Source organism: Triticum dicoccoides, chromosome 3B (genome assembly GCF_002162155.2).
Source record: "Triticum dicoccoides isolate Atlit2015 ecotype Zavitan chromosome 3B, WEW_v2.0, whole genome shotgun sequence".
NCBI lineage: Eukaryota > Viridiplantae > Streptophyta > Magnoliopsida > Poales > Poaceae > Triticum > Triticum dicoccoides.
This window is the reverse complement of record NC_041385.1, coordinates 282,035,325-282,051,654: the sequence shown is the minus strand read 5'-3', so window position 1 is coordinate 282,051,654 and position 16,330 is coordinate 282,035,325.

Genomic DNA, 16,330 nt, shown 5'->3' with positions numbered 1-16,330 from the left:
GGAACTCCTGCTCATCAGTGTCCTCGTCATCCATATCTTCATCGTCGCCGTCATCTTCATCCTTGTCGCGGCCGCGAGGAGGTCTGTCTCCTTGCCGCTGCTTGGCCTTGCCGCAGCGTCCTCCTCGGCCGGGACGTTTCTTGCCGGATCCACCAGCTCCTTCCTGGGCCTTCTCCTTGTCGCGCCGCTCGTATTCAGCTTTCTGTTGCTCAACAAGCTGCTCGACCCTCTTGCAGTTCTGGAGATCATGGCCCTTGGTGCGGTGAATCTTGCAATACTACTTGTTGGTGCCGTCCTGCTTGTCGGCGACCGCCACCTCCGCGGCAACCTCCTTACCGGAGTCACCAGCTTTGGCTTCCTTGGCGCCTCCACCGTTGCCGGACTTCTCAACAACTAGCACTTCTTTGCCTTTCCTCCTTCTGTTGTTCCGCCGCCGGTTTTTCCTTGCCGGGGCAGCATCTTCACTGTCAGATCCCCCCGCTCCTATATTTTCTCCGGGGAGTCTCCTCCCTTCTTCAGCACGTGCACACTTGTCGGCCAGCGCATATAACTCACGGACATCTCTGATCTTGCACATCGCCATTTCCTCTCGCATCCTGCGGTTTCGCACATTCTGATGGAACGCGCTGATCACTGCGGCAGGGTGGACATCTGGGATGTTGTGCTGCACACTGCTGAATCTCTGAATGTACTTGCGCAGGGGCTCCCCTTCCTTCTGGGCGAGCAAATGAAGATCACTCTCCTGGCCATGAGGCTTGTGTCCGCCGGTGAAGGCGCCGACAAACTGATGGCACAGATCAGCCCAAGAGGATATGGAGTTTTCCGGCAAGTGCATGAGCCAGGATCTGACGTTGGGCTTGAGCACCAGCAGGAAGTAGTTGGCAAGGATCTTGTCATCTCGTCCCCCGGCAGCTTGCACCGCAATGGTGTAGATGCTGAGGAACTCTGATGGATGCGTCTTGCCGTCGTACTTCTCCGGGACGTCTGGCTTGAAGTTCTTTGTACTGGGCCACTGGACTTGCCGCAGCTCACGAGTGAACGCAGGACAACCTACCGCGTACGGCAGATCGCCTGGTTCCCCTGGCGCATGCATGTCAATAGAGGGCCCAGCACGCTTGTCGGATAGACGTCGCGCTTCTCTTCGGCGCTCGATGCGGGTTCGAGCGTCTTCTTGTTGTCGATCATGAAGAACTTGGCGCTGATTGCGACGAGCTCGTGGATCCGACGATGCAGTGGAGTCGCTGTCGAGGTGGATCCGGCGAGTCGGCGATCTTGGCCTTCGGGGCGGTGATTGCATGGTAGTTGCACCTCCACCCGTTTCGTCGCCACCGGCTCGCGCCTGGCAACCCTGCCGCGGCGGTGACGCGCTCGGCCGTCGTGGAGTGTCGCCGATGGCGTAGCCGATGAGACTCTGAATAGTAGCCCTCCATTCGTCGATCTTGTCCGACGTCGGAGGGTAATCTAGGAGAAGTTGAGCTCGCGCCAAAGCTTCTGCTAGAGTGGTGGGTGGCAGTGGCGGACGGTGCGAGGAGCGGGACGTGCTCGAACTTCTAACTATGTTAGAAGGAGCAGTATCCCGTCCAGGCGACCGTGCCCCGCTCGTGCCAGCATGCTGGCATGCGTGCTGGTCTTGAGCGTCCCGAGATCCACCAGCTTGATCTTGGCCCAGCGACGTATGGCGCTGCGAACACCATGATGCTGTTGGTCCCACGCCTCCTGAGACGGGCGCGGTGCGCGTACGGATGCCGAGGTCTGTGCTGCCTTGTCCTTGGACTTGGCAGCACTGTGAGCACCCTCATCGACGGCTGTTCTTCCGCCGGCGTCCACTCCACCACCCGTTTGCTCCAACGGTGGCGGAAACGACGTGGACGGAGCGGCTGCCGCCGAAGTCTTCTTCTTCGGTGGCATGTTGATGAAGGGAACGAAGATCTAGCTCGTGTGAACACCGGATCAGGTTCACACAATCTCGACGCCCCCTACCTGGCGCGCCAAAGATGTCGGGGGAAACTGACCCACGAACACCTATGGGGCCGGCTGACCGGGCCCCTTTCGGTTCGGTGGGGGGCGGAGGTTGCACGAAGAGCAGATCGAGGCGAAGCACACGAGCGGTTTACCCAGCTTCGGAGCTCTCCGGAGAGATAATACTCCTACTGCTGCTTGTCTGGCTATGTTATCTTGTCTTCTTGCTCTCGAGAGAGCGTGATCTCTTTCTGGTTTACAAACGAGTCGAAATGATCGAACCTCGGAACCGAACCCCCTCTACGTTGCGCATGGGCCTCTTTTATATGCTAAAGGGGTCACCGACAGGTGGCAACGCAGAGGAGGGTAAGAACGTAAAAAGCGAGGTAGTTGGTACAGTTGCTTGTACAGTGCACCCTACCTAACTCTGACGGCAGGGGACAAGGGCATTAAATGCCCATCTGAGTCGCCCGAATAGTGCAGAAAAGGACCGTTAAGGGCGCCACCATTCGCCACGATGGCGATCTTGTCAGCTTCGCATGCCACTGCGCACCGCTGGCTGCACAGCCTCCCGCCACGCGCGTCCGGCGAGGCCCCCAAAGCGACACGTTGGTGGATGCGCTGGAGCATGGGCGCAGAGTGGCCGCCTGCCGCGGTAAGCGCCCTGCCGCTGCTGCTATCTTCTCGGGCCCGGAGGCTTGTCGGCGAAGCCCCCTGCTTGTCGCTGGATGCATCTGCCATGATTGCCGGCTCATCATCTGCCTCCCTCTCCGCCACTAACGCAGCACTGACCACTTGATTGGTTGCCGCTATATACAGCAGCAACCTCTCTTGCGGCTTAGGTGCGACAAGCGTTGGAGTGGAGGACAGGTATCTCTTCAAGTCCTGCAGCGCAGCCTCCGCTTCTCACTGGGCTTCGAAGTACCTTGGTCAGTCTTCCCGGCAAGCTCCTCTTGCCGGGGCCTTGTTGCCTTGTCGGAGTGCGTGGCACGTCGCGGCAAGTTCCTTGGAGTGCCTTGGTTAGCCTTCCCGGCAAGCTCCTCTTGCCGGGGTCTTGTCTCCTTAGCTTAAATACTTTGTTCTTGGATGGCTCCAAGGGAACCTTGGAGGGTCTTGGCGTTCGCCCGGCAAGCCTTGCCGCGGGGTGCTGCAACTGCCCGTGCACAAGTTCGGGGTACTAGGGTACCCCTATTCTAGTACACCGACAACAGGAACCGGCAGTGGGCACTGGATCAATATGTTAGTCCCAAAAATAGTATAAAAAGTTGCCAAAGGTATATGAAAGTTGAATAATATTCGCATGGAACAATCAAAAATTATAGATACGACGGAGACGTATCAGCATCCCCAAGCTTAATTCCTGCTCGTCCTCGAGTAGGTAAATGATAAAAAAGATAATTTTTGATGTGGAATGCTACCAAGCATAATCTTGATCATGTAATCTAATCATGGCATGAATATTAAGACACGCATGATTCAAGGCAATAGTCTGTCATTTGACATAAAAACAATAATACTTCGGGCATCCCAATAGACAATCATGTCTTCCAAAATATCAATGCTTCAGAACGTGTCCCTACAAAATCATGTAGTCTTGTATGCTCCCTTTTCTTAACACAAGGTACCCCTCATGCCTATCCCGGTGTCAGCCAAGCAATTGGTTCACACTTTTTAATGCGCTTCAGCTTTTTCAACCCTCACGCAATACATGAGCGCAAGCCATGGATAGCACTATTGGTGGAATAGAGTATGATGGTGGAGGTTGTATGGAGAAGACAAAAAGGGAGAAAGTCTCACATCGACGCGGCTAATCAACGGGCTATGGAGATGCCCATCAATTGATGACAATGTGAGGACTAGGGATTGATGAAGTCATGTACCTAGGGTAGAGTCATGAACCTGACCAAGGTACCCTCCCCAAGGACATCTTTTAGAAGAAGCCGTCTTCCAGTCGACCAAGAGGAACTCCACTCGACAGACTAGAAGACACTCGACGAAACTGAAGACACTCGACCATGAAGACTCACTCGACCACCAGGAGTTCAAGATCTACTCTGTATCCAAATGGTCTGTAATTAAGTAGTCTTAATGGTCATGATGGCACTTTATGTAGGGCGTTACCAGTAATGCCTGACCTTAATGTACTTTAACCCTCTGCTACGTGGGCTAGCTGGGGTCTTGGCGTCCTCTATATAAGCCACCCCCCTCCACTGGTAGAAGGGTTCGCACCCCTATAACTCTCACACACATAATCCAGTCGACCGCCTTCGGGCTCCGAGACGTAGGGCTGTTACTTCCTCCAAGAAGGGCCTGAACTCGTAAAACACTTGTGTGCACAACTGCTCCATAGCTAGGATCTTGCCTCTCTATACCTACCCCATATTCTACTGTCAGACTTAGAACCACGACAGTTGGCGCCCGCCGTGGGGCAGGTGTCTTAGCGACTTGTTGGAGAAGTTGCAATCTTTTCAATTCCCATCATCATGGTTTCAGGTGGAGTTTTTGTTGAGGGCCGCGAGATCCGTCTTGGCGCGTTCACATTCGTCGCCGACGACTCTGCCTGGCTGCAGGAGGCTTCGCTCGACGTGGATGCGCTCCCGGTCCGCGGAGCTACGCACTTTCGAGCATGCGTCCGCGGCGTCCTTCTGCGGCAGCCGTCGACTCAGTATCGGCCGGTTTTCGTGTCATCCTCCCTCCCAGCTTCCCGCCGGTGTAAGTGCTCTGGTCGGTCGAGGCTTCAGCGGTGGGTGAGGCACGCAGTGGCTCACCAGTTGACCACTGCCCAAGTCGCGGCAATCGAGCCCGATGAATCTCTCTACGGCCTGTTCGACCTGTCGACTGGCTCCGCGAAGACTGCATCTGAATGCGACAACAGTGATCCGGCGGCGGAGATCCTGATGGTCAATGGACCGCACATTCCCCCCGGCTTTCCTGGTGCCGAGGGAGGCAACGGCGGAGGCGACCCGTCGCACGACCATGAGGAGTACCGCCCCGAGCCCTTCGACTCGCAGCAGAGGGAAGAGCTTCGCCGCTGGAACATGGACGCGCTTCATACTCCGATCGTTGGAGAAACCCCTGAGGCTCACGCCTTAGAGGACGCGCACTTGGCCAACCTGGCTGAGCGCACTCGACTGGAGAACCTTCAGCGGGCACTCGACGAGCGCGCGCGGTAACGGATTCCAGACTCCAGTCGACGCCAACTCTTTAAACTTCCGACTTAGGTATACTGCACTCCAATCCAGAATTTGGCAGCTACAACACGTATTGAAGAGTCGATTTAGCCTTCCCAGTCAGAGGCTGGCAGAGGCTTGATGCAGATCAGGGATTTGCTCCGGGCAGCTGGAGATCAGAATTCGGCTGTGTCGCAGTCGCGGAACAGGATTCATAGCAGGTCCGTGGCGGCGAATACTGTCCAGTCAGCTCATAGCCCCAGATCGCCCCCGAGGCGTGAAGGGCATGGTGATCGACACAATCAGTACAGGAACTATGAGCAGGATGATCACCGAGTCGATCGCAACGATCGACGTCGAGTGCCCACTCCTCCCCGGAGGGGTGGATCATATATGCCTCGACAGCAGGATGACAGACGCCAGTCCAGTGGCGGGCGAAGAATTCCAGTCGACCCCAGGGAACCAGGCTTTGATGCGAGATCCATCATCGTTCAAGGTCTGGTCGATTGGAACAGAGCCCACAGAGAGGGTAATGACAGAGATGTACCCACCAGCAGCCGAGTGCACGTCTCCGGACCAGAGTGTTTCAGCAGAGCCATCAGAGACGCGGTGATTCCTCCCAACTTCAGGTTGGCAACTGGAGTCAGCAAGTCAACGGTGAGTCCAAGCCCGATACTTGGCTTGAGGACTACCGAGTGGCTGTTCAGATCGGCGGTGGAAATGACGAGGTGGCCATGAAGCATCTGCCTCTCATGATGGAAGGGTCAGCCAGGGCATGGCTGAATCAGTTGACACCCAGCAGCATCTACACGTGGGAGGACCTCTCCCGAGTGTTTGTCAGGATGTTCGAAGGAACGTGCAAGCGGCCGGCGGGACTGACAGATCTGCAATCTTGTGTACAGAAGTCGAATGAGACTCTGAGGGATTACATCCAGAGATGGATCACACTGCATCACACAGTAGAAAATGTATCTGATCACCAGGCAGTTTGCGCCTTCAAGGAGGGCGTAAAGTACAGAGAGCTAAGTCTGAAATTCGGTCGAACCGGAGACATGTCTATGAGTCGAATGATGGAAATTGCCACCAAATATGCCAATGGTGAGGAATAGGATCGGCTCCGGAGCGGCAAGCACAAGTCAGTCGCCCAGGACACCGAAGGCGGAAATTCCAGTCGGAAGCAAAAGCATAAAGCCGAGCCAGCCGCTCCTGGAGAAGCCTTGGCCCTGAACCAAGGAAAGTTCAAAGGGAAACCCAAGGGACCTTGGAACCCCAAGAAAGTAAAAGATAAAGAAGGAAATGACGTGCTGGATTTACCATGTCACATCCACACCAAGAAAGACGAAGAGGGTAATTTCATCTACCCGAAGCATACCACTCGACAGTGTCGACTCCTGATACAGCAGTTCCAAGGGAAGCAGGCCAAGGACAAAGAAAAAGAGTCGAACAAGGTCGAGGACAAGGAGGATAGTGACGAGGAATATCCGCAGGTCAATTCCACCTTGATGATTTTTGCCGATGTTGAGAGCAAAAACCGACTGAAATTTATAAACCGAGAGGTGAATATGGCTGCTCCGTCAACACCCAATTACCTGAAGTGGTCTTAGACTGCCATTACATTCGACCAATCTGACCACCCCATGCACATAGCCACCCCTGGGAGGCAAGCGCTGGTAGTCGACCCCGTCGTTGAAGGCACTCGACTGACCAAAGTGTTGATGGACGGCGGCAGCAGTTTGAATATACTGTATGCTGAGACGCTGAAAGGGATGGGCATTCCGATGTCCAGGCTGAGCACAAGCAACATGAGTTTTTATGGAGTCATCCCTGGCAAGAAGGCCGCATCACTCGGCCAGATTGCTCTTGACGTAGTTTTTGGTGATTCAAAGAATTTCCGCAAAGAGAAGCTGACATTTGAGGTTGTGGATTTCCAGAGTGCCTATCATGCAATTTTGGGCAGGCCAGCTTATGCACGTTTTATGGCTCGACCATGTTACGTGTACCTCAAACTAAAGATGCCTGGCCCTAAAGGCATGATCACTGTCACTGGTAACCGCAAGAAGGCAGAAGAGTGCTTCCAGAAAGGCTCAAAGATCGCCGATGCTCAGATGGTGGCAGAAGAGTGGCAGGAACACCAAAGGAATGCAGACCCGAGCGATTTGTTGTGAGCCAAGAAGCCTGCTATGGAATCAGCATTTCAGTCGTCCGGTGAGACAAAACCCGTTCACATCCACCCGACCGACCCTAACACTACTCCGACTCATATCTCCACAACACTCGACCCCAAATAGGAAGAAGCGCTCATCCAGTTCCTCCGTGAGAACTGGGACATCTTTGCATGGAAACCTTCTGACATGCCGGGTGTACCCAGGGGACTGGCTGAGCATCGTCTACGAGTCGATTCAAAGGCAAAACCTGTGAAGGAACATCTGCGACCGTACGCCGTCCAGAAAAGGAAGGCCATTGGCGAAGAAGTGGCTCGGCTCCTAGCAGCAGAGTTTATCCGAGAGATTTACCACTCCGAGTGGCTCGCCAATGTCATCATGGTCCCCAAAAAGGACAATTCACTTCGCATGTGCATCGATTTTAAGCATATCAATCGGGCCTGCCCGAAAGATCATTTTCCCCTTCCCCGCATCGACCAAATAGTCGACTCGACTGCGGGATATGAGTGACTTTCTTTCTTGGACGCTTATTCCGGGTACCATCAGATCCGTCTGTTTGGACCCGATGAGATCAAAACAGCTTTCATCACCCCATTCGGGTACTTCTGTTATGTCACCATGCCATTCAGCCTCAAGAATGCCGGAGCCACATTCATGAGGATGATTCAGAAGTGTTTGCTCACTCAAATCAGTCGGAATGTGGAAGCGTACATGGATGGCATTGTGGTCAAGTCACGGAAAGGTCCCATCATGCTGACTGACCTCGCTGAAACATTTGCCAACCTCAGGAGGTATGATATCAAGCTTAATCCATCAAAGTGCACATTCGGAGTTCCTGGCAGAAAGTTACTCGGTTTTCTCGTTTCTGAACGAGGAAGCGACGCCAACCTAGAAAAAGTTGGCACTATACTCCAAATGAAACGCCCCGTACGTGTGCACGATGTCCAGAAACTTACTGGATGCTTGGCCGCGTTAAGTCGATTCATCTCTCGCCTCGGTGAAAAGGCATTGCCTCTTTACCAACTGATGAAGAAGTCAGACAAATTCGAGTGGACTCCAGAAGCTGATGCAGCGTTTGCAGAGTTAAAAACCCTGCTTTCCACCCAGCCGGTGCTTGCTGCCCCAATCAGCAAAGAGCCTTTGCTGCTTTACATTGCAGCCACAGGACAAGTCGTCATTACTGTACTTACGGTCGAGCGGGAAGAAGAAGGGAAAGCCTTCAAAGTTCAGCGCCCAATATATTACATTTCCAAAGTCCTGACCCCATCCAAGCAACGATATCCTCATTATCAGAAGCTTGTATATGGGATTTATATGACCACGAAGAAAGTTGCTCACTACTTCTCTAACCATATTATCACAATCGTCACCGACGCCCCCTTATTAGAGATTCTGCACAACAAAGACGCAACCGGTCGAGTGGCAAAATGGGCAATTGAACTTCTTCCCCTAGATATCAGATTTGAGGCAAAGAAAGCTATCAAGTCCCAAGCAATAGCAGATTTCCTCGTTGAGTGGACTGAACAGCAGTTACCGACCCAAGTTCACTCGGAGCACTGGACTATGTTCTTCGATGGCTCCAAAATGCTGAATGGTTCCAGTGCCGGAGTGGTCTTGGTTACCCCCCGAGGAGATAAGCTCAGATATGTACTCCAGATTCACTTTGATTCCTCCAACAATGAAGCAGAATACGAAGCACTCTTGTACGGGTTGCCTATGGCCATTTCACTCGGCGTCCGTCGCCTCATGGTCTACGGTGACTCAGATTTAGTGGTCAACCAAGTGATGAAGGAGTGGGACGTCAGAAGCCCAGCCATGACTGGATACTGCAATGCAGTCAGAAAGCTGGAGAAGAAATTTGAGGGATTAGAGCTCCATCATGTTCCCTGACTGAAAAATCAAGCAGCCGATGACTTGGCGAAGATAGGTTCCAAGAGGGAAGCCATTCCGAGTGGCGTGTTTTTGGAGCATGTTCACATGCCATCGGTTCAAGAAGATCCTTTCACTGAGGAAGTCCCGCAGCCAAAAAGCGCCACAGGTCCGACTAAAGTCGAGGTCCCAGCTGTGGTCGACTTGATCATGCAAGTTTTGGTCATCACTCCCGACTGGACAGTGCCCTATATCGCCTATATTCCGAGGAAAGAGCTCCCCGAGAATGAAGAAGAGGCCCGAGAGATCGTCCGCCGATCCAAAGCCTTCACCGTCATGAGGGGACAGTTATACAGAGAAAGTGCGACTGGAGTCAGCCAGAAATGCATAACACCGGAAGAAGGTCGAATGATTCTCAACGACATCCACTCGGGGACCTATGGCCATCATGCGTCCTCTCGGACCATCGTGGCTAAAGCATATCGAGCGGGTTTTTACTGGCCCAGAGCAAATGAGATGGCGAAAGAGATAGTCGACAAGTGTGAAGGATGTCAATTCTACTCCAATATGTCGCACATACCCGCCTCAGCCTTGAAGACCATTCCACTCGTCTGGCCTTTCGCTGTATAGGGATTGGATATGGTTGGACCACTGAGAACAGGCAGAAACAGCTACACCCATGTATTGGTAGCAGTCGACAAGTTCACTAAGTGGATTGAGGCTAAGCCCATCAAGAATTTGGATGACGGCACCGCCGTCAGCTTCATCAGGGAGTTGGTATTCAGATATGGAGTTCCACACAGCATCATCAGAGACAATGGGTCAAACTTCGACTCCGAAGAATTCAGAGCTTTCTGCACATCTCAGGGTACACGAGTCGACTATGCTTCAGTCGCTCACCCCCAGTCGAATGGACAAGCAGAACGTGCAAATGGCTTAATTCTCAAAGGGTTGAAACCCTGACTGATCTGCGACCTCAAGCACGCAGCTGGTGCATGGGTCGACGAACTTCCGTCGGTGCTTTGGGTATTAAGGACCATGCCAAACCGGTCGACTGGGAGGACTCCGTTCTTCTTGGTCTACGGAGCTGAAGCAGTCTTGCCGAGTGACCTGCTTCACAACGCACCCCGAGTCGAACTCTACACCGAAGCTGAAGAAGAGCAAGGCCGACAGGACGCGGTCGACCTTCTAGAAGAAGAAAGAGAGATGGCCTTGATCCGATCGACCATTTACCAGCAGGACTTGCGTCGCTTCCATGCCAGAAATGTGAAGAGTCGAGCTTTCCAGGAGGGAGATTTAGTTCTCTGAGTGGATCAACAGAAACCACACAAGCTTGCTCCTACTTGGGAAGGTCCCTTCATCATCACCAAGGTTCTCCATAATGGGGCATACCACCTTTACAATGTCGAGCACCAGATTGACGAGCCCAGAGCATGGAACGCGGACTTACTCCGCCCTTTTTATACTTAGGTTTTTCACTCGGATGAGTTGTAATAAAAGTACTCCTGTAGTGTATTCATCAAAGACAAGAGTTTCATAATTTTCTTAGTAATTGTTATTGCTTTTGCTCTCATAAATCTGTCCCCCAGTGGGTGGCTTAGCTGCGAACCCGGTTCGCCTAAGCTTGTAAAAAATCCTACCGAGTGGTAAGCCATCCTTCCACTCGGAGGCTTAGCTGCGAATCCGTTTCGCCTAAGTTAAAACAAAATCCTACCGAGTGGTGAGCCAGCCTCCCACTCGGAGGCTTATCTTCAGTCCAAGTACTCGCCTAAGTAAACAAAATCCTACCGAGTGGTAAGCCAGCCTTCCACTCGGGGGCTTAGCTGCAGCCCAGTGCTCGCCTAAGTTTTCTAAAATCCTACCGAGTGGTAAGCCAGCCTTCCACTCGGAGGCTTAGCTGCAGCCCAGTGCTCGCCTAAGATTTTGAAAATCCTACCGAGTGATAAGCCAGTCTTCCACTCGGAGGCTTAGCTGCAACCTTATGTTCGCCTAAGAATAAAAGACATCGTACGCTTCGCAAGGAGGACGAGGCGCAGGTCGACCCCTGCTTCCTCCTTTCGAGCTACATCACAAACACAACATGCATCCCGCAAGGAGGACGAAGCGCAGGTCGACTGCTACCTTCTCCCCCAAAGCCGTGCCATGAAAATCCTACCGAGTGGAGAGCAAACCTCCCACTCGGGGGCTTAGCTGCAGCTCAGTGCTCGCCTAAGTTTCTAAAATCCTACTGAGTGGAGAGCAAACCTCCCACTCGCGGGCTTAGCTGCAGCCCAGTGCTCACCTAAGTTTCTAAAATCCTACCGAGTGGAGAGAAAACCTCCCACCAGGGGCTTAGCTGCAGCCCAGTGCTCGCCTAAGTTTCTAAAATCCTACCGAGTGGAGACCAAACCTCCCACTCGGGGCTTAGCTGCAGCCCAGTGCTCGCCAAAGTTTCTAAAATCCTTCCGAGTGAAGAACAATTTTCTCACTCAGAGGCCTGGTCGCAACCAAGCACTCGCCCAAACATGACGAGCACAAGTCGACGGCAATTTGTGCTTCACTCCTACCTGCAAAAGAGCATTACAGATGCTAGTATATACTCCAACACAAAGAAGATGGTTGTCCGAAAGAAGCAAACATATTTCAAACGGCAAATCAAGTTCGAATAACGTCCTACGGACCCAGAAGTGCTCAGGCATCAAGCCTGTTAAAGTTTGGCGGTTACAAAAATCACTCGGCATTCCAAGGCAAATTCAAATCATCGAGCATAGAAGTTTTTTACCCCTCCTGCTGAGGGCTAGAAGGCGCAACGAACTCGTCCAGGTCGATCCCATCTGCGATCGGAGTGGCAGCTGCGATGAAGGTCTCCATGAAAGAACGGAAGTCATGCTTCCTAGTGTTGGCCACCTTGAGAGACACCAGCTTGTCTTCTCTCGCTTCCTTGCAGTGGACGCGGACCAAGGACAGAGCGACGTCAGCACCACACCTGGCAGAAGACTTCTTCCATTCTTGCACTCGACTCGGAACTTCGTTCAGTCAAGTCATCAGCGACTCAAGGTTGTTCTAAAGTGTTTCTTCTGGCCAGAGCGATGCGTCGATGCGCGACGTTGCGGCCTTCAGTCTTGCAAGGTAGTCGACCACTACAGCAACGCGAGACTCGAGGCGGAGCACGTTCATAGAGGTTTCATCCTTCACCGGAGAATTGATGGGACCCAAGCCAGTCTCCACTCGACTAGTCTCCTCTTCAAAGTTTTGGAAGAATTCTGCGGACACGATTCAAGGATAAGCTAATGCCCTTACAACAAGTCAGTAATTACCAATCGGAGATAAGGGGTTACCTTCGAGCATGAGGAATAGCTTCTTGGCGAGTCCTCCCAGATAAACCTCCAAGTCATTATTCTTTCCTGCCAGTTCGCCAGCTTTGTCACTCAGGACCATATTGGCATTCTTCAGTCGAGTGACTTCTTGGTTGGCCACGTCGAGAGCAGCTTTCAGATTAGTGTTTTGCTCTTCAAGTTTGTTGACAGAAGCCAACTTCTCTTCTGCAAGTTTTGTCTTGTCCGAAGCCGCTTTCTGCGCCTCGGCGAGGTCAAGGTCCTTCTTCTTCAGGGCATCCCTCAGTTTTTCTGCAAAAACCACAATAAGATCAGACTCAGAGACAGGAAAGAAGCAAGGATAGTCGTCAAGATTCTCACCAAACATACCTTTTGCCTCCTCCTTCGACTTCGTAAAGTTCTCTTGGACAAGCTTCTGGTCAAGTTCAAGCTGGATATGCTTGTTCTCCAATTTGGTATAACGAGAAACAAGGTCACAAGATTTCTGCGGAAGTTCAGTCGACAGACATCAATGACAGATCACTTCCGAGTGACTAAAAGAAAAATCGTAGTATTTCTAAGACTACAGCTGAATCTAAACATTCAACTGTAGTCTCGGGGACTACACCCAGTGGGTGCACTCAGCGTGCCCCCACTAGTTCTATCAGCTAGACTCAGAGTCGATCAGTCGACCGGAAGCAGTTAACTGTCAGCAGTAAAAAAAATCAGACCATAGCCGATTTCCAGCAATCGACCACGGTCTCGGGGACTACACCCAGTGGGTGCACTCAGCGTGCCCCCACCAGTTTTATTGTTCCACTCGACCACGCTCGAGTGAAACAAGTAAAGTGAGAAATCTCAAGACACAAAGACTACAGTCGACTGCCAGTAGTCCACCGTAGAATTGACACACCCAGTGGGTGCATGAAAAACATCAAGATTTCCAGTCGATGTTTAACTAACCTGGACATTACTCTGGAGAGCTAAACTCGCGTCATAAGCTGCTTGGCTGGCTGTTCGGATCGCCTTCACCTGCTCCATCATAATCCCAGCCTGGTGTTACGCCCCCGATTCAATCGTACACTAATCATGCACGCAAATGTGTACGATCAAGATCAGGGACTCACGGGAAGATATCACAACACAACTCTAAAAGTAAAATAAGTCATACAAGCATCATATTACAAGCCAGGGGCCTCGAGGGCTCGAATACAAGTGCTCGTACATAAACGAGTCAGCGGAAGCAACAATATCTGAGTACAGACATAAGTAAACAAGTTTCCGTAAGATGGCTAGCACAAACTAGGATACAGATCGAAAGAGGCGCAGGCCTCCTGCCTGGGATCCTCCTAACTACTCCTGGTCGTCGTCAGCGGGCTGCACGTAGTAGTAGGCACCTCCAGAGTAGTAGTCGTTGTCGACGGTGGCGTCTGGATCCTGTGCTCCAACGTCTGGTTGCGGCATCTGAGAAGAAGAGGAAAACGGGGGAAAAGAGGGAGCAAAGCAACCGTGAGTACTCATCCAAAGTACTCGCAAGCAAGGAGCTACACTACATATGCATGGGTATATGTGTAAAGGGCCATATCGGTGGACTGAACTGCAGAATGCCAGAATAAGAGGGGGATAGCTAATCCTGTCGAAGACTACGCTTCTGGCAGCCTCCGTCTTGCAACATGTAGAAGAGAGTAGATTGAAGTCCTCCAAGTAGCATCGCATAGCATAATCCTACCCGGCGATCCTCCCCTCGTCGCCCTGTGGAAAAGCGATCACCGGGTTGTCTGTGGAACTTGTCTAGGTGTGTTTTATTAAGTATCCGGTTCTAGTTGTCATAAGGTCAAGGTACAACTCCAAGTCATCCTGTTACCGAAGATCACAGCTATTCGAATAGATTAACTTCCCTGGAGGGGTGCACCACATAACCCAACACGCTCGATCCCATTTGGCCGGACGCACCTTCCTGGGTCATGCCGGGCCTCGGAAGATCAACACGTCATAGCCCCATCTAGGCACAACAGAGAGGTCAGCACGCCGGTCTAAATCCTATGCGCGCAGGGGTCTGGGCCCATCGCCCATTGCACACCTCCACGTTGCATACGCGGCCGGTGAGCAGACCTAGCAACCTCCATTACAAAGGACGTTGCGTTAACGCAGTCCAACCCGATGCGCGCCGCTCAGTCGCTAACGTCACAAAGGCTTCGGCTGATACCACGACGCCGAGTGCCCATAACTGTTCCCGCGTAGTTGGTTAGTGCGTATAGGCCAGTAGCTAGACTCAGATCAAATACCAAGATCTCGTTAAGCGTGTTAAGTATCCGCGAACGCCGAACAGGGCCAGGCCCACCTGTCTCCTAGGTGGTCTCAACCTGCCATGTCGCTCCGCCACAAAGTAACAGTCGGGGGCCATCGAGAACCCAGGCCCACCTCTACCGGGATGGAGCCACCTGTCCTTCCAGCCCCCACATCGGAATCACTTGCGGGTACTCAACGAGCTAACCCGACTTTAGTCACCATCTGTATAGTATGTATATATGTATAGTATATACCCGTGCTCATCTCCCAAGTGATCACGGCCCAATAGTATAGCAAGGCAGACTGACAAGAATGTAGGGCCAATGATGATAAACTAGCATCCTATACTAAGCATTTAGGATTGCGGGTAAGGTATCAATGACTGTAGCAACAATGACAGGCTATGTAACAGAATAGGATTATCCGAACAGTAACATGCTACACTACTCTAATGCAAGCAGTATAGAGAAGAATAGGTGATATCTGATGATCAAAGGGGGGGCTTGCCTGGTTGCTCTGGCAAGAAGGACGAGTCACCAACACCGTAGTCGAACTGGGGGTTGCCGGTAGTCTCGGGGTCTATCGGAAAGAAGTAACGGAGAGGGAACACAATAAATAACAGAGCAATCAAAGCATCACAAAGTGTAACAAGACAATACGCGGTGTTCGGTGTGCCCTAACGCGGTAGTAGGTGATACCGGTGAAGGGGGGAAACATCCGGGAAAGTATCCCCGGTGTGTCGCGTTTTCGGACAGATAAACCGGAGGGGGAAAGTTGCGAGTTCGATAGCTTAGGGATGTGTGGCGGACGAACGGGCTGTGTATCCGGATTCGTCTCTTCGTTTTGAGCAACTTTCATGTTGAAAATAATTTAATCCGAGTTACGGATTAAAAGTTATGATTTTCTAAAGATTTTATGAATTTCTGGAATTTTAATTAATTATTTAAATTAATTCAAAAAATAGATTAATGACATCAGCATGAGGTCATGCTGACGTCGGCAGTCAACAGAGTTGACTGGTCAAGCTGACATGTGGGTCCTGCATGCCATAGGCTAAGACTAACTAATCAGGTTTAGTTAGTCTAACTAAATGATTAGGTTAATCTAAACAAGATTAATTAAGTTAATTAAGTAAGTAATTAACTAATTAATTAATTCAATTATTATTAATTTTATTTTATATATTATTTTTCTTATTTTTTTTGTAAACGTTCTGGGGCGGGGCCCCACATGCCTGTGGCCCCAAGGGGCCAATCGGGCGCCGATACTGGGCGGGGGCGTCGGACGCGCCCGAGCGGGCGCACGCCCAGTACGGGCGGACCCGATAGGGCACCGGCGTAGGGGAGGTCATTGGCCATGGCGAGGCCATTGCCGGAGCGGGGTCCGGCCGGCGGGCGGCGACGAGACTATAGAGGCGGGGCGGAGTGCAGTGACCGGACGCGGCCACGGCGGGCGCGCGCGGGCAGGCGAGTAGGGCCGTGGGGAGCGGTGGTGCTCGGCGGGAGTGGCGGTGGTGAGCACGAGCGACCGCGGGGAGGAGCAACGGCCAGGGTCGGCGCGCGCGGCCATGGCGGGGCTCGCGTGGTCG